General features: G+C 43.0%; 1 long non-coding RNA gene across 1 annotated transcript; it reads right to left on the minus strand.

The window, feature by feature from the left end:
• Positions 1-2541: 2541 nt before the first annotated feature.
• LOC117501685 lies at positions 2542-5613 on the minus strand. Its single transcript, XR_004558063.1, has 3 exons — positions 5388-5613; positions 2798-2898; positions 2542-2603 (listed from the first exon to the last, which is right to left on the minus strand). It is a non-coding gene; the product is annotated as an uncharacterized LOC117501685 (long non-coding RNA).
• Positions 5614-15781: the final 10168 nt, after the last annotated feature.

Consider the following 15781-nt stretch of genomic DNA (forward strand, 5'->3'; position numbering starts at 1 on the left):
GTGGAAATCTGAGCTCAGATTTGGATTCAGCACCACAAAATAACCCAAAATCAGTTCTCAAAGTCCATGCCAGAATTTTTTAGTTTTTTTTTTTACTTTTTTTTGAAGAGTGTCATATACTGACTTGCTGATTGACAGGTCGGACTCTAACGCAGACGCTTGTCTTTGAATTCATTTAACCACAGAACCAAACGGGAGTTTTCGATGACGCTTGCTCCTGTGTGTCAGAACAGCGTGTTCTCTAAGTGACGTTTGTAACATACACAGTCACCTCAGGCGATAAATAAATAACCGTCCAATCTTGAGTTTTGCAGTTGACACTGTGCACTCCAGCATTTCTGCTCAAACCTTCATCAGCAGTCTGTGAACTCAGGAAACTGCATCTCAGCACATCGACATTTTACGATATGTGATTCTAGCCGGTCCAGCGGGTTGGCAGGAGCTACCTTCAGGCCACCTGAAGACCATCCAGCAATCAAACCCGGTTCGCAGAGCAACTACAGAATCTCAGTCCAGCTGCAACTTCAGTCATGACGCAGGAACTAACGCGAGGAACCGATGACATAAAAACATCTGTGCTCACTGGGCAGGATAACGACACTAATGAGCCCAAGAACAGAGTGACAGACACACAGCCAGAACAGGAGAGGAGAGTTTAAAATCTGAAACACCAACTAACACCACGGGGCCGTGACCGAGTCTGAAGTTTGCAGGAACGCTGGTTCCTGCAAACTTCTTCAACACACCCATAAAAAAAAAAAGGAAGTGACACAGACAGGAGGCGTATGAAGAACTGGAAAAAAAAGAGAGAAGACTAGAGACAAAAGGAGTAAAGCTTTAAGCAGATGAAGCAGATTAAAGATGAACAAGGTGTGACTGTGAGTCAATATGATTAAAGGAAGAAGTACTATGAAAAGTTTCTGAATGGAGAAAGTCCAAGAACAGAGTCCCAAACAAAGAATGGATAAGCAGAAATAGAAAGAAGGAAATAGCAGAGTAACTTGAGAGGATGAGCACAGACGACATCTGGACCAAATGGAACACCAGAGGGAACAGACACACTGCAGAAGATCTACATATGAGTATGAGAACATCCCAGAGCAGCTGTGTCCATCTACAAGAAGAAAGGAGATGTTAAGGACTTTGGAAACAACAGACAGACCAAAGTGATATAACAGATAATGAAGACTTGGGACAAGATTGTAGAAGTAAGACTCAGCGAGGAGACCACAGAGGTTTAACGTCAGCTCAAGGAACCACTGACGCAGTGTTCACTGACAAAGCTCATGGACGAAGCTCAAGAAGACAAAACCCCACACAGACTGCATATGGAGTTTACTGATTGGAGGATTAAGATAGGGCCATGTGTGATCCAAAAATTACAGTAAGAGTCCAAGTTCAGGTTTATAAGCTAGTGATAAGACCAGCAACAATACACGGGTCTGCGACATGGGCAGTGAAGGGAGCGCAGGAGAAGAAGCTGAATGTGTCCAATGCCGGGATGGATGTGTGGTTGGACCAAGCTGGACAAAATCCAAAGAATCAAAAGTATGCCAGGTTTCAGATGGTTTGGACTAGTGATGAAAAGAGATGGCGAATGTCTGTGAAAGAGTGACACCAATTCCAGGCAGGGTCAGTGAATCTTCCACCATCAACAATGGCACTCAAGATGCTGGACTCCATGACATAACCAACAAACAGTCACACAAGTACTGAACAGAGTGGGACCTAGAACACATCCCTGAGGAACATCTGAAGTTAAGAGGAAGAAGTCAGAGCCTCCATCTACACCACAAGGCGCTCAAAGAACCTGATATCCAGCAGCGTATTGAGGATTCACAGGATATCCCAAAAAACAACCACATCAACCAAACCAAATTCTTTGCGGAAGTCAAAACATGCCTCCAATGATCAGGTTTGTATTCAGTGACCACATGCAGAGCCAGGCTGTACTTGCTGATTATCTTCTTGGGTTGGGAAAGAAGACTGTTCTGGTTGCTCAATGTCAAGCAGTCAGTACCGAGTCCCACTGGGAATGACCCTGGAAAGAACCTTCCCCAGCACAGAGAGAGGTCTCACTACCCCTGTCCAGGTGATCAACTTTTCTGATCCAGTGAGGGACATTAAGTCCTTTCTTCCAGTCAGCTGGGATGATACCAGTTTCCATCTTGGCCCATTTGAAGTGGTTGAAACACTGATCCCAAAGACCTCTGCAGTCTTACCCAGTCTCAAAGCTGCCCTGTTCTTGAACGTGACCCCATCGCTCAACGTCGGGAAGACGCCCAGACCTTTATCGAAATATAACCGTCTCCTGATACAATCAATCAGCAAAACTGTGTCACAATCTGTGCATCTTTTAGAACCCACGCACACAGAAGGGGGTGATCACATAACTCTGCCCACCTCTGTCAGTTAGTGAAGGTCAACATTTATGGTACTTTACTGAACAGACATCGAGGCTTTAGTGAACAGGACGATGGAACACGGACAAACTCCGTAACCAAACATTACATCATGTCAGATTCACAGCTCTTCTTACCCTGACATAGTGACGCTGCATCTCCGTCTTCTCACTGGCCAGCTTATAGTACTCCACTTTAAGACTTTAGAAAGAAAGAAAAAAAAATCTATTATTTCCAACATACATCCCGCAGAGAATAACCAAAATGACACTTTTCTACTTTGTCATGCACAGTATACATTCTCCCAGTGTGCTGTAAACGCAGGAAGACAGAGAAGTGGAAGCAAACAGACACAGCTTCCACTCCCTGTTATGTCCTGGGCAGCGGGTCGGTACCTGTGGTACTGGGCCTGCAGGAACTGAAACTCGTCTTTGATCCTGTCACATGACTCGGCCACAGTGAACTTGAAGCCAGGCTGACCCGGCTGGTGAGGTGCCTGAGGTGTGAGCAGAAACATCAATGACATCACCAGCTTCAAGTGGAGCCCCGCCCACTTACCCTGCAAACTGCCCCCATGGTTTTCTAGAAAGTCTGAAAGCAGTTATTTCCTCATCTAGTTGCAAATAAAAACTCCTTGTTTTTAGGAATTAATTATCAGTTGCTGTTGAGGAATATTTGATTCAAAGTTCATTAGTCAAAAAAGGAATTGGAATCAAGAGCCAGTTACAAAACTTTTGTGTCAGGTGTTATCAAATCTTATCAAGCCCGGAATGTTTTTCTAACAGTTCTGCATTGCAAAAGGCCCGTGTTCAATAACGTCAGACGGAACATCATGTCATCAACTCCGAGTCTATCAACAACAACAACAACAACAACAACAAAAAAGAACTGCAATGATGCTGAAACCTGCAGAAGCCAACATTAAAAACTGATCAGGAATGAACCAAACATGGCATAAAAACTACAACACCGCCCCCCCATCATCAGAATTAAAAAAACAAAAAAACAGGATGTCTAATTATTTAGACATAAAATACAGAAATTTAGCAAATTTCAGAAGCTAAACCAAAGAAATTCTGGCTTTCCCCCCTTCAACAGTTAAAAGCATCAGTGTAAAACTAACACTGGCAGTGCTAATTTAACACTGCCAGTGTGGTCAGAGTGGGACCATATGTTCACTCAGTGTTAACACTGGTGATTTTACTGTGTAGTAAATTTCCATAAAAATCACTAGAACTGTTTTCGTAACATTATTTGGCGAGTAATAAACCAAAAATGGCAGGAAATAAATTTCCACAACTTTCCAAACACAACCTTGTCACAGTTATTTACTCTGATCAATAGCAAAAAATATTCCATTTTAAACTCCATAAGAAGTGCAAATTCTGACCTTTATAAAGCTGGAAGTACTGAAGGATCATTAATTCATTATGGTTATTTTCTGCCAGCAAACAGTTTCAGTTTTATTTTTTTAGTTCATCATAAACTGACGTCCCTCTGAAATGGACAGTAGATTAATCAATCACTCAACAGGCAGGTTAATGGTTTAATATTCTAAAGTGACATTCCACATCAGGTGTGGGAGCATGTGTTGGCGCCCCACACTGCTGCGTCCACCACACCACGGAACCATCCTGGGGCCTGGATGGCAACCACCCAGGCTGAATTTTTTTGGTACTTGGTCTCCGCAGGATTCTTGACCCATTCTGGCCATTCGATACTTCAGCGTTTTCCATAATCCCCCTTGCGACCCCCTATGCTTCCCAGAATGCACCGTGGTGCAGCAGAGTTCCGTCATCTCACAGCGCATGTAAACAATGGCAAAGTGGGGATAAGGATGGTGTTGATTTAGTGAGTTCACAGGTGATTATTGATGATGACACGTTTCTCCCAAGTTGAGAGGGTTATCTAGAGGAGGTGGAGCACCTGTGATGGACTTCTGCTGTGCCCCGATGTTGATTTATTGTCTGTACTTCATGAGATGTGTTACACTGCGAGTGCTGAGCTCCTGTCACCCACAACTCTGCTGAAACCCGCCTCTCGCGTAAGTTACGGACTGCCAGATGGTGCGAGATTCACAACTGCAAACACCAAATGTGGCCCATTTCTCTGGTGCCTCAGGTCAGAGGAGCCAGCAAAGGGAAAAGGACAAGGACATGACATGTCACATGACTGCTGCAGGTAGACTTAGGAGGTGGACATGGACCTTCATGGTTGCCACCCAGAGGGGTTCCTTCATGTGGTTTTGTAGTGTGGTGGATGCAGCCCCAGTCTCACGTTTTTCCGTCCTCCCGTCACAAAATGATTCAAATTTTCTTGAGTTTTTTTAACTCACTATTACTAACCTTACTCCTTCCCCCAACCTAACCTTGAAAAGTAACACCACCACATGCTCCCTGATCAGACCTACAGGACAACAATGATTGACATTTTTTAGATTTAGTGATAAAAAATAATGTGTTCATCACTGCAACACCTGTGAAGCATCAGGTGCACCTCCATCTCCAAACTATTTCCTGTTTACAAAGTTAAGGCTTTGTGCCACAGGTTAGTTGCTCAGCTGGTTGTCCAACCCAAAGAATCTAAAATTAAATGGCGATCATTCCTGTTTTGAACGTTTGTTACATTTATGCTTTATATTTATTTCCTCTATTTTTTTTTTTTATTGATGACAGAGATTATGGTTGGGTGAGGGGTTACAGGTTCGGGTGAGGGGTTACAGAGCTGGGTGCATGCTGTGCAGCCAGAGGTACTAGAACACTAACTGGAATGGATCCAGTCCAGTAGCAACACCCTACAAATAACTAACAGGTTAATCAATAAAGTAAATAGCCTGTTATTTTAAACCTGAGTTGACGCTGATAGACTCGTCTAACGGTTGTCAAAACCCATTCTCCTGGTTTTCTGGGAAACACCGACCCGGACCGTCACGACTTAAGGTGCGAATCCGCGGTTCGGTTCGATTGCAGAGTGTCAGTTACTCACCGGATGCCGGCCTTGCGGGTACATGTCGGGTCGGTCGCTCTACCAGCGGTAAATCACCGCAGGGTGGCGGCGCACGAGGCGTCGTCGTCGGCCCGCGGGGAGCGCGCGCACAGGCCGGCCGTTCCTCTGTGGCTTGTACCTGAACAAACAGAAAACAACCGACCGTAACGCCTCGGCGGTTAACCGTTGGGGGAAATGGCGCCTTTGTTGTCAATGATCCTGTTTGTCTGAGGTCTTTTCAAATATTGCCTTTATTAAACATGATTTGCATTATGAGATCGAGCCCCAGGTAAATGTTTGATCCGCTTTAATCGCACAAATTCCAAAGTTGACACATTTGGTGAGTGCGTGATGTTTTCGGCGCACGCGGCTGGTTGTTGGGCTCCGGGAGCTGCAGCAGCACCTCTTCCTGCTCCTCCTGCCTTGTTAGCGCCTCCGATCCTCTTTACCTTTTGTCTCCTCAGGTAAACATTTAATATCCACGCACGCCACGTAAAATCCTTCACGCGTGGCCTCCAGATGGCACGGACGGAGCTGGTCTTTTGGTCCTCTCTCACACCTTTGAGTCCTCGGAGGACGTGTGAGTGTCTCTCTCTCTCTCCGGCCGCTCGGACGTCGACAAAATGCTCGATTGTGACGATCCGATGACCGCAGCCAACTTCAAAGAAGCCGACAGTAGATCCAACAGCGCGCGCGCGGCTTCCGAACGACGACGGCGGTTCTTTTTTTTTCCCCTTTCTTTTTTCCTCCCCGGTTGCTAAAAAGTGTTTTTAGTTTTTTGTAAAAGTGAGAAGCAGCTCCGCCGCCGCTCGCGCGCATCGTGCCACACAAAGACAGCACACTGACACGAGGAGCCCACGCGCACCAATCAGGCTCTCCGAAGGAGTTTTAGCGGCACTGACCAATCAGGAGCGCGGCGAACCCCACGTGGGGTGTCAACGTGCCCTGCGTTCTGATTGGCCAGCGGCAGTGACCTCGACATTCGCCATTTTGGATCTGAAGTGACGTTCAAGCACTTCAACAACCCCAAAAATAAAAACAGTAATGGATTTAAAATGACAAATTCACTGACAAAAAACCCCGGTTGTCACTCGTTACATGAAGAGCAAAAAAAAAGTTTCAGTTAATCTACGGAGAATATCACATTTTAAGACCTTACAGTTTTTAAACAAAATATTCTGTATTTTCATGGTTTGTTTGCTGTGAACTGGCGGATTTTATTTAAAAAAACCCATTAAAAATAAACTTGTTTAAAATATTTATATATCACTTTTAAACATGTTGAAAATTGCTTTAAACCCAATTTTATAGTTTATATGGGATGTGACCGCTATAAAGAAAATGGTTAAATGTCAGCTTATTACAGTAAACAGACTCTGCCTGGTTTTAAACATATCTGCTCCAATGATGGAATGTTTAAAGCTCCACAGAGGTGCTGACCTGGGCATAAACCAGCAGAAATCAGATAGTTGAGGTATAGTTTTATTTATTTGGTGGTCATGTTCACACAACTGTCTAAACTGAGCTGAATCTGTTATTTTGAGTTTGAAGTTCATCATACAGCTTCAGTGCTCTTCATCTCGTGATAATCACAACGGTTTGTTACTGGATGTTGTCTGATCATGACCTGAACGTAGGTATATTAATGGTAAATGTGTTTGTTGATGTTTTGGCTCCCTTCACCAAAAGCTTTTCCTGAATTGAGTATTTGTTTTTCCATGATTCTGGGTTATTTATACTCTGTTGTGTTTTGTTTGCTACTTCCTGAAGGATTAGGATGCGTTCCAGCTCACTGTCCGTTCAGTATTTCTGTTTCTCCCAAGGCAGAGAATGACTGACTTCTTTGGGGAAATTGTTAGAAACACTTGTCCTTGTGGCGATGCAACTCTTCTACCTCACTGCAGAAGGGAATGAAGCTAACCCACTGTATGTCCGGCACACAGTGGGAACGGGGATAAACTCCCTAATCTGACTGCCGTTTCTAGAAGTGATCTGAGTGCTTCTGGTGTCAGACATAAACCTGATGTCTCAGCTACCAGGCAACAATGCAAATGACTCCATCTGATGTGGTTTATTTGTGGTGTCAGGGTTTAATTTGTTTTAAATGCAGAAAAAGTTTTAAAGTCTGAAGAATGCTTCTGTTTCCTTCTGGATGTGTTTACACAGGTCCAGGTTCAGGTCCAGCTCTGGAAATTTCCCACTCACATACAGAACAAATATTTTCCAAACAGTGATCTTTAATCTGGTGGGCAGCAATAATATACAGTCACAGTCTGTAATCAGGTTTGTCTTTGTGGCTTTGGCAAGAAGAAAAAAGCTTCAAATTCAATCTCACGTCCACCCGTTAAAAACAACCATTTTACTGTCTGCCGCATGTCACCAACGTGTGAATTCAGCGGCTTCGTATTTCCATAACTGCGCCGTCATTTTCCCCACAATGCACTCTGATTTTTGGTGCGAAAATTGGAACAGCACCCAATTTATGGTAAAGACTAATAAAGCAATGGCAGGAACAGAAAGGTGCTTTTTTTTTTTTTTGATCTGAAAAGAAGGAAATGGTTCATATACAGGTAGTTTTGTGCAGAGACTCATCTGGGAACAATAAGGCCATCAGGATGGAGAGATCGTATGACAGATTCCCACACAAAGTACTACAAAGATTACAATTTAAACTGAAAATTGGCCCTCGCAGATCTCAGATGAAATTGAGCACCTTGAGAGGTCATTGATATTTTGGGATGTGAAGTCTCTGGATGCAGTGTCAAATACAATTATTTTTTCTGTGTATTTTCTGGAGAATAGAAGAATCGGTCAGTGACTTGATGTTGAGCGGGATGGAAGTGGAGCCAGAGACTTTCTGTTTAAAACAGTGTTTGATCCCACAGAGGGATCTTAGGACTACCAAATCATTTGGTTCTGCTCAATGTGTAAAGTTTACAAAAACCTGAGGATTCTTGCAGTCTCAAAATAGTCCAACACTTCTGAAACGGTGCTGCACGCTGATGGATTCAGAAGGATCTGACATCTCAAACCAGCAAATGATTTCCTCTTAAATAGTTTGGGTAAATAGGGGATTCAAATTCTCTGAAATGCAGTAACAGTCTGGACAATGCACTGGCTTTGCACACTTCCAGAAGGCTTCGCACAGTCACAGAATTGTGACGTGGTCTGTCAGACTCATTGGTGGTGACCAGCAGACATGGTGAGAACGCACGTGGGCACCAACGGTTGGTCTCAGCTCTCAAAACACTGTCAGTGACCAGGAAGCGAACCAACGAATCAGAAGAGTCGGATTGTTTTATTAAGGTTCCTTTGTTGCGGAGGAAACCTCTCTGTTGTCGAACAGCAGCGAGCAGTCTCCGGAAAACAAACGTGTTCCCAAACCCAGACCGCAGCCGCTCCGGTGAGTGACGTGCACCGATCGGCCCGTTTCTAACGAGGACCCGGAGCTGCACGAGCCTCCCCGCCACGACAGCTCAGCATATCACGTGCTTCTCACTGTGCTCACACCCACGTGGGGTCATCGCTGCAATCTGTCCAATGGCGGCGCAGCAGTGCTGCTTCCGCGGCTCCTCATTGGTCCGCTACTGGCGGACCTGTCAATCATCAGCGCCGCTTGTCAGTTAAACCCACGTTGGGTCCCCGCGCGCCCCCGCCCCCGAACAGCGCCTGGAATGGCTGCTTAATTAGCTTCGAATGGCTTTTCCTTTCAGCTCAAACAATCTGTCAGTACCATGTGGTAAAAAGAGCCCAGCATAAACACAAAAGCAGGGAGGAAAAAAGAAAAAAGAACAGCCAGCAGGGGCTAAATATCTGTTGATTCGCTCCACAAACCCCCTCAAAACAAAGATTTTACCTCCTTCAAAACACCCGACTCATTTCACTCCTCTTCTTTTGCCCAAAGTGTCGTGAAATATTTATTAATCTGTGTGTTGTTCTTCATCCCCTCAAATGTAATTTCTGCAATGCCGATTAGGTGGCTCCGCCTTCTCCTGGGAGCCACGCCTACATGGTGTCTGAGAGAGGAAAGCAGAGGGTGTGGCCAAAGCAGCTCCTTTACATTTAAAGGAACAGGTGCAGACCCACCTGTTTTGTTTGTTTTTTAATAAAATGCAGTCTGTTAAAGGTTTTTGCCCCCCTTGGATGATTTATTTATTTACATTTTTAGTCATACAAAAGAGTTTTCTTGGGCACTTGTCCATTTTTTAAAGTGTACTTTTTATTATTGGCATTTATTCTTTTATTATTAAAGTTTATTTTGTTTGCTTTGATTCCTGGGAAATCCTACATAATAGTCATTATAGTTATTCTTACTGACAATGAATATGTGATATTTCGGAATATGACTTGCACCGGAGTACAACTCACAGGGCTTCTTAAACTAGTAAAAACAACAACTGTGATTTATACTCCAGAAAAAGTAGTATTCCTGTATATGAAGAGTAGGAATATATTTAATGTAATCTTTATTAAGTTCATCCCATTAAGTTCAAAGAACAATTCTAAAGTTTCCATTTCACCTAACCTGCATGCACCACGCAAACCAGGGAGAACATGCAAACTCCACCACAGAAAGGCCACAGGTGGGAATCGAACCCATGACCTTCTTGCCACAAGGCAACAGTGCTAACCACTCATCCACCATGCTGCCATATAATACAGTCATGCCAAAGAAAATTATTTTATTTTTTTTTAATTAAAAGGTAAAATAAATTCTATTTTCAAGTGTTCATATAATGTATGACCATATTTCCTGGAGTATAAGTCATGGGGTTTTTTGTTGTTTTTTATTTTTTTGCTAGTTTAGGATGTCCGATGACATACTCCAGTGCAACTTGTTTTGGACAGAAGGGCTCCATGACGCTTGTCCTTGGACACTTGATGATACAGCCTACATACCTGGTGAAAATGAAGGTCTTCATATCTCTGTCTGGGGCAGACAGGCATCATGAAATATTTTATTCTTTGCTTATCACACTGACACAAGACAAAGACAGTACAAGGCTTTGAACACATACTGATCAGATGAACAACTGGAGCATGTCACCAGTATACAAATGTCAAATGCAACACTTTCCAACCATCACATAACTCTGCTGATCCACGCACAGGGCAAGGCCCTGCCCACCTGGGGGTGAGCCGAATGCAGACTTAAAAAGGGCAGGCTAACGTCATGTCGGGGCTCTTGTGTGCAATTCCGGTTTGCTGCAAGAGTCCAGCGCTGTCATAATGACTCTCTGTTCATTCCATAAAGGCATCTCTTTAATGCAATATCTGATTTGAAGTCCGTTTCCTGTCAGTCTTTGAGTTTTTGAGTTCACTCACCACATAAAATTACCAGGAGGGGATCTGAAGCCAAGAAAATCCCCAACACTTGTATCACAAAATATCACACAGGGGTTGTTAATAAGAATAACTATGATGACCATTTATACTGACATTCCCGTGAATCAAAGCACTAAAAATAAGCTCTACTAATAAAGAAAAAATGCCAGTGACAAAAATGAGAAAAATGGCAAATTAAAAATTCGGTAATACACAAAAAAAAGTCAGACTTATACTCGATACTTTGACTTGATACTTATACTTTGGAAAATGCAGTACTTGCTGTCTGTAAAGAATTCAGAAATTTATCCCACATGGATTAGACATAGCAACAAGATGTCATAGAGGGTGTGGTCAATTTTATACTGTAGCCAAGAGAGATCACAACCCTTTCAAATTAAGGCACACTAATAATGACAGAAAACACAAAAAACGACTGCCTCAATTCTGCAGGAGGTAGTTACATCAAAAACAGCCTGCAAATTGAGAAAAGCTCACAAAATAAAACCACAGCACATGAAATCATTTAATTTGATAATGTGTCGGCTGCAGATTCACAGCCGTGGGCCACTCGCTCTCTGCTGATGTTCTTCAGCTCACACCTGCTCGCTTACTTCATCACTTTACTGGTCACTTCATTTTAAAGACAGCAATATTTCTGCATTTTATTTGTGATGCACTGAATACTTTTACACTGCAAAACTAAATATGTTTCATGGATTGTCTCTCTGTTAGAGCACATTGCTAAATCACAGCCGTGATTTAAAATGGAATTTAAACATCTGTGCTTCACTGTTTCAGAATAAATCATTAAAAAAAAACACACACACACACACGCTGAATCTGTTTTAAAGATGATGCTGCTGAACACAGAGCAGGTTGATGATTTCAGCAGCGTCACATTAAAAGTGCTGCATTGTGACTGTTGCAGCAGCTGCATCACAAATAATCCTACACTGACGCGTCCTTACGTTTGCATTCATGTTTTCAGAACAAACAAACAAAAGTATTTTGAAAACGCCAGTGGACGGACTTAGCACTTTGTTTAGAGGCCACAACTAATCTCAGCTGATATTTTGCAGGATTTTGTAGCATCACAAAAATGCCTAAAAATCAAGAAGTGGTACCAAGTGCTGAACATAACAGTAGCAAGCGCACTGTGAGCTTTAACTGTTGCTAAGCAACGGTTGCACCCCGCTGTAGATGCTGGAACACCAGTGGAGGATAATAATTCATGCACTGAGGGAATATGGCTGAGCCACACGTGCACAGACAGACCTTAAAGAACATAATTCTGCACACAGCGACAGAAACAATGTTGACTTGCAGCCTTTAACATTTGTAACGCAGCAACGACATCATATCAACCTTTTCCACTTCTCAAAACTGGAGCTTCCTGAGGAAACTTTTAGTTCTTTCAGCCGTTGGGAACGACACCTCTGATAGGAAGAATGAGCATCCAGCTAAGATCAAATAAACCAGATATACCCAGATATCAGACAGCATTAGGATAGCACTTTTAAAGGCACTAGATTGGAAATAAATTGTTAAGAGTTAACTATCCATTTTTTATTGTCCTTTTATTTTCATTTTCACTATGTAATTTGACAGGCTTTAACTTGTTTTATTTCTCTTCTTATTCATTTTGTAAGATCTATTTTTCTGGGTTTTTAATCATTTCGAGGGAAGTTGATTTGTATTTCTGTTTCACTTTTCCCTCCAGCAAATGCATAAAGTACTTTATATTGATGCCTCACATGGGCCATAATGGAAATATGGTTTGTGCTTTTTGCATTATCCTCAGAATGTTGCATATAAATGTGAATTCTGTAATTTATGTAGCCATCAAAAATATATTGCTTTCCACCCTCATTTTTTATAAATTGGAGTACAAGGTCAAAGATTTCTTCTTTGACACATACATAAGGTTCATCTAACTTGAATTTTTGCTTACAAATTTGTTAAAATCTGTGTTGGTGAGCACATCATCTGTGCCAGGGTAAACCATCCATCGGGTTGGTGTGTCACATCAAGATGATTATTGGATGGATGCACTTTGGACTGGTCTCAGGAAAAAGCATGTGATCTCGAAAAAAGATCTTTATTTAAGCCCCTTTCTCACCGGGCCTACGTAGAGGTGCATAATGTGGCGTACCAACGACACCAAGCTTGCACTGCCCCACGCTGGCCTATGTGGCAATACACTGATGGATGCAAAGGGGTCTGCGAAATGGACGCAAAAAATTTAACATATTTAACTTTTTGCAGCCATTTCAGAACAGAGCACTGGAACACAGAAAGTACATAGTACATACGCAAGTCTACGCAAGTACACTATGCTACTGTACTCCACATCTATGCAATAACATGCTACCCAGTGCCATTTTATTCATCCTGCTGGTACTCTATTATCACTGCTGAACTTTTTTATTCCTGGACTGCAGGACCCGCTTTAATTGCCACAAAATGCCACAAAGGAAAGGCAGAGGTCATGGCCGAGGCAAAAATTCTTGTCCTGCACCTTTTTCACATGCTTCCAGCGATACAGATGGGGAATCAACCGCACCACCGTCTGAACATAGTGATGCAGCTGGAAGCAAAGCTTCAAAACCACTGAAGAAGAGGCAGTTCAGCAGGCCGGAGTGGACGGAGAGGAAGAAAACTAGGCTGATACAGTGGCTACATATGTGGCAGTAAGCAGCCATATGAAACTGTAAGCAAGCCATACGCCATCGTATGCCAGCCTAACCTTCACAGGGGGCATATTCCATACGCAACCTGACGCAACTCTATGCAGGCCCAGTGTGAAAGGGGCTTTAGGTGAAGAAGGTTGGTGTTGGTGGTCGTGGGCCAGCACGGTTACATGCGGTCTGCAGTTCTGAGACTCTAGTTGGAAACAACACTGGATGCAGCTTCTGATTATGAAATGAAGAGTGAGTTCAGTGGAAACTGCTCTGGTGGACATTCCTGCAGTCAGCAGGCCAACGGCACGCTCTACGGGTGGAACTGCCATACCATACATGACATCACTGCTCCCCTTAATTATAAAGTCATCTGTAGTGAATGTGTTAATGTTAAAGAAACACATTAATTCCAAAGTACAAATTATAATCCTGGATGTTACCAATTTCCATTTGTATTATGATTCATCTGGAAGATTTAGTTATTTCTTCTGTGCAGTAGTTGACTTTGCAGTGTATCGCGATTAAAAAAAAAGATTCAATACGAGCTTCATGATATGATTATCATGATTCAGGAAGCCCCGTGACTCCTCGAGTACGTTACATTGGAAGTTGTAATATCCATGTTGCTGCAGGTCTTAATAAAGGATTATTAAGGAGCGCAGTGAGGTTAATAATTAGTTTATTAAGTAGCTGTTGGGAGCTGTTTTCATCTTCTTGGTCTTCATTTTGTTGTTCCACTTCCAGCTCGTTTGCTGTTAATTCCTCCCATTCAAACCCGTCAGTGTAATAAAAGTCACTCGTAGAATGGTCCCCTTCATCACGCTTAATTTTTTTTTTTTGTTCTCTTTTTGTTTTGTTTTATTTTGCACTGTGAAAAGTGGAAACAAAGTCGCAAATCTGATATGTGATCCAGACTGAGTGTCATGGTAACGGTCTGATATGGGAAAATATCAGACCAGAAATCAGCCAATCAGAGTGCATGTACTGTCGTAGCCATATAATAAAATTGCATATTTTTAAAGTCATGAGTTCAAGGCCCACGTGTATAATAATCATGCTGTTTAATCATCATGGTGGTTTGGCAGGTGGATGGATTATTTTAGCAAAGATGAAGTGCTGATGAACAGATTTTAACAAATTTGTGAACAAAATTTGAGAGTAATTAGCTGTTTGTGTGGCTAGTGCATCAAAAATGGGAACAAAAACAAAAGTTTTAATGTCTGTATTTTTATTGAGTAACTGTAGTGTATATTCTTTGTACAAGCCAGATTGCTATCATAAGTTGATAAAATAATGCCCTACCATCTCAATGAGACACTCTTTTAAATCATGTGATGCGTCCACTGACCGACTGTGCTTCAGACTCAGGGAATCCGGGTTTGTGTTCTTTGGGGCCCGTATGGAACTTTATTCATGCCACGTCTTCTGTACACACACGAGACGGCAGCACTGAAAGTCGATGTTGATGGAGGCCTCCTCACTGTTGTTATGTGGTCCTGGTCCTTTCCATGAGGGTATCGTGGCGGCTTCATCCCACCTTGACCATGTCCGGTCGACACCGGAAACCCCAACAGCACTCCAAGAACTGAGGCAATACCCTATATGACCTTATTTTTAAATTAATCTCCTCAGAAATAAATTATTGCAGGTTAAATTTCTTTTGATTAAAGTATGAAATAATTAACTCATTTTGTTTCAGTTTGCAGTCTCCATGTTAATAAAACTTAATTTTGAATAGAAACAAACAAACCAGACCTGCAGGTTCTACACGGGCCGGTGTCGTGGATTTCAGGAGAACCTTTGGCCCGATGTGCAGAAATGTGGCACTTTTGTATTGTGGGATGGACATGTTGAGGGACACGAGGTATCTGGGAACACGGTGGCAGACCAAATGCACACAGACGTGAGCGTGCAGCTTGATCTCACACAGCGCTGACTGAGGACGCGTCACGGACCCACTCTTCATCCCACTCAATAGAGTGCAGCCCAGATTAGGCACCAACAAAGGAGCGGGCTTCACCTCAGGGACAGCGGGGAGCGTTCCGCCCTTGTAGACCTCTGCTCTGTTTGTTTGCACTGGAAACCCAGACGCTGTGAACCTCCCACTCGGAGGCGCTGCACAAATATCAGGCCTATTTGCAGAGGTGGTTTTAATTCTTTACAGAGCAGCGACTGGCTCTGGATCTCAACAAGAACTCGGCCGCTGGATTCCTCCAGCCTTCTTTCTTTCCCGAGCTCCCACCAGCCACAAAGTAAATAGAACCACTGTGTGTTTTCAATGGCTTTAGCAGCCACTAAAGAATCAAATCCCATTTATTGTCCTCACAGTGTCACATTGTCTGCTCAAACAAATCGTTGGTGCAAAAACCACAGCTTGGAGCACCA

This window comes from Thalassophryne amazonica, chromosome 2, assembly GCF_902500255.1.
Source record: "Thalassophryne amazonica chromosome 2, fThaAma1.1, whole genome shotgun sequence".
Classification (NCBI taxonomy): domain Eukaryota; kingdom Metazoa; phylum Chordata; class Actinopteri; order Batrachoidiformes; family Batrachoididae; genus Thalassophryne; species Thalassophryne amazonica.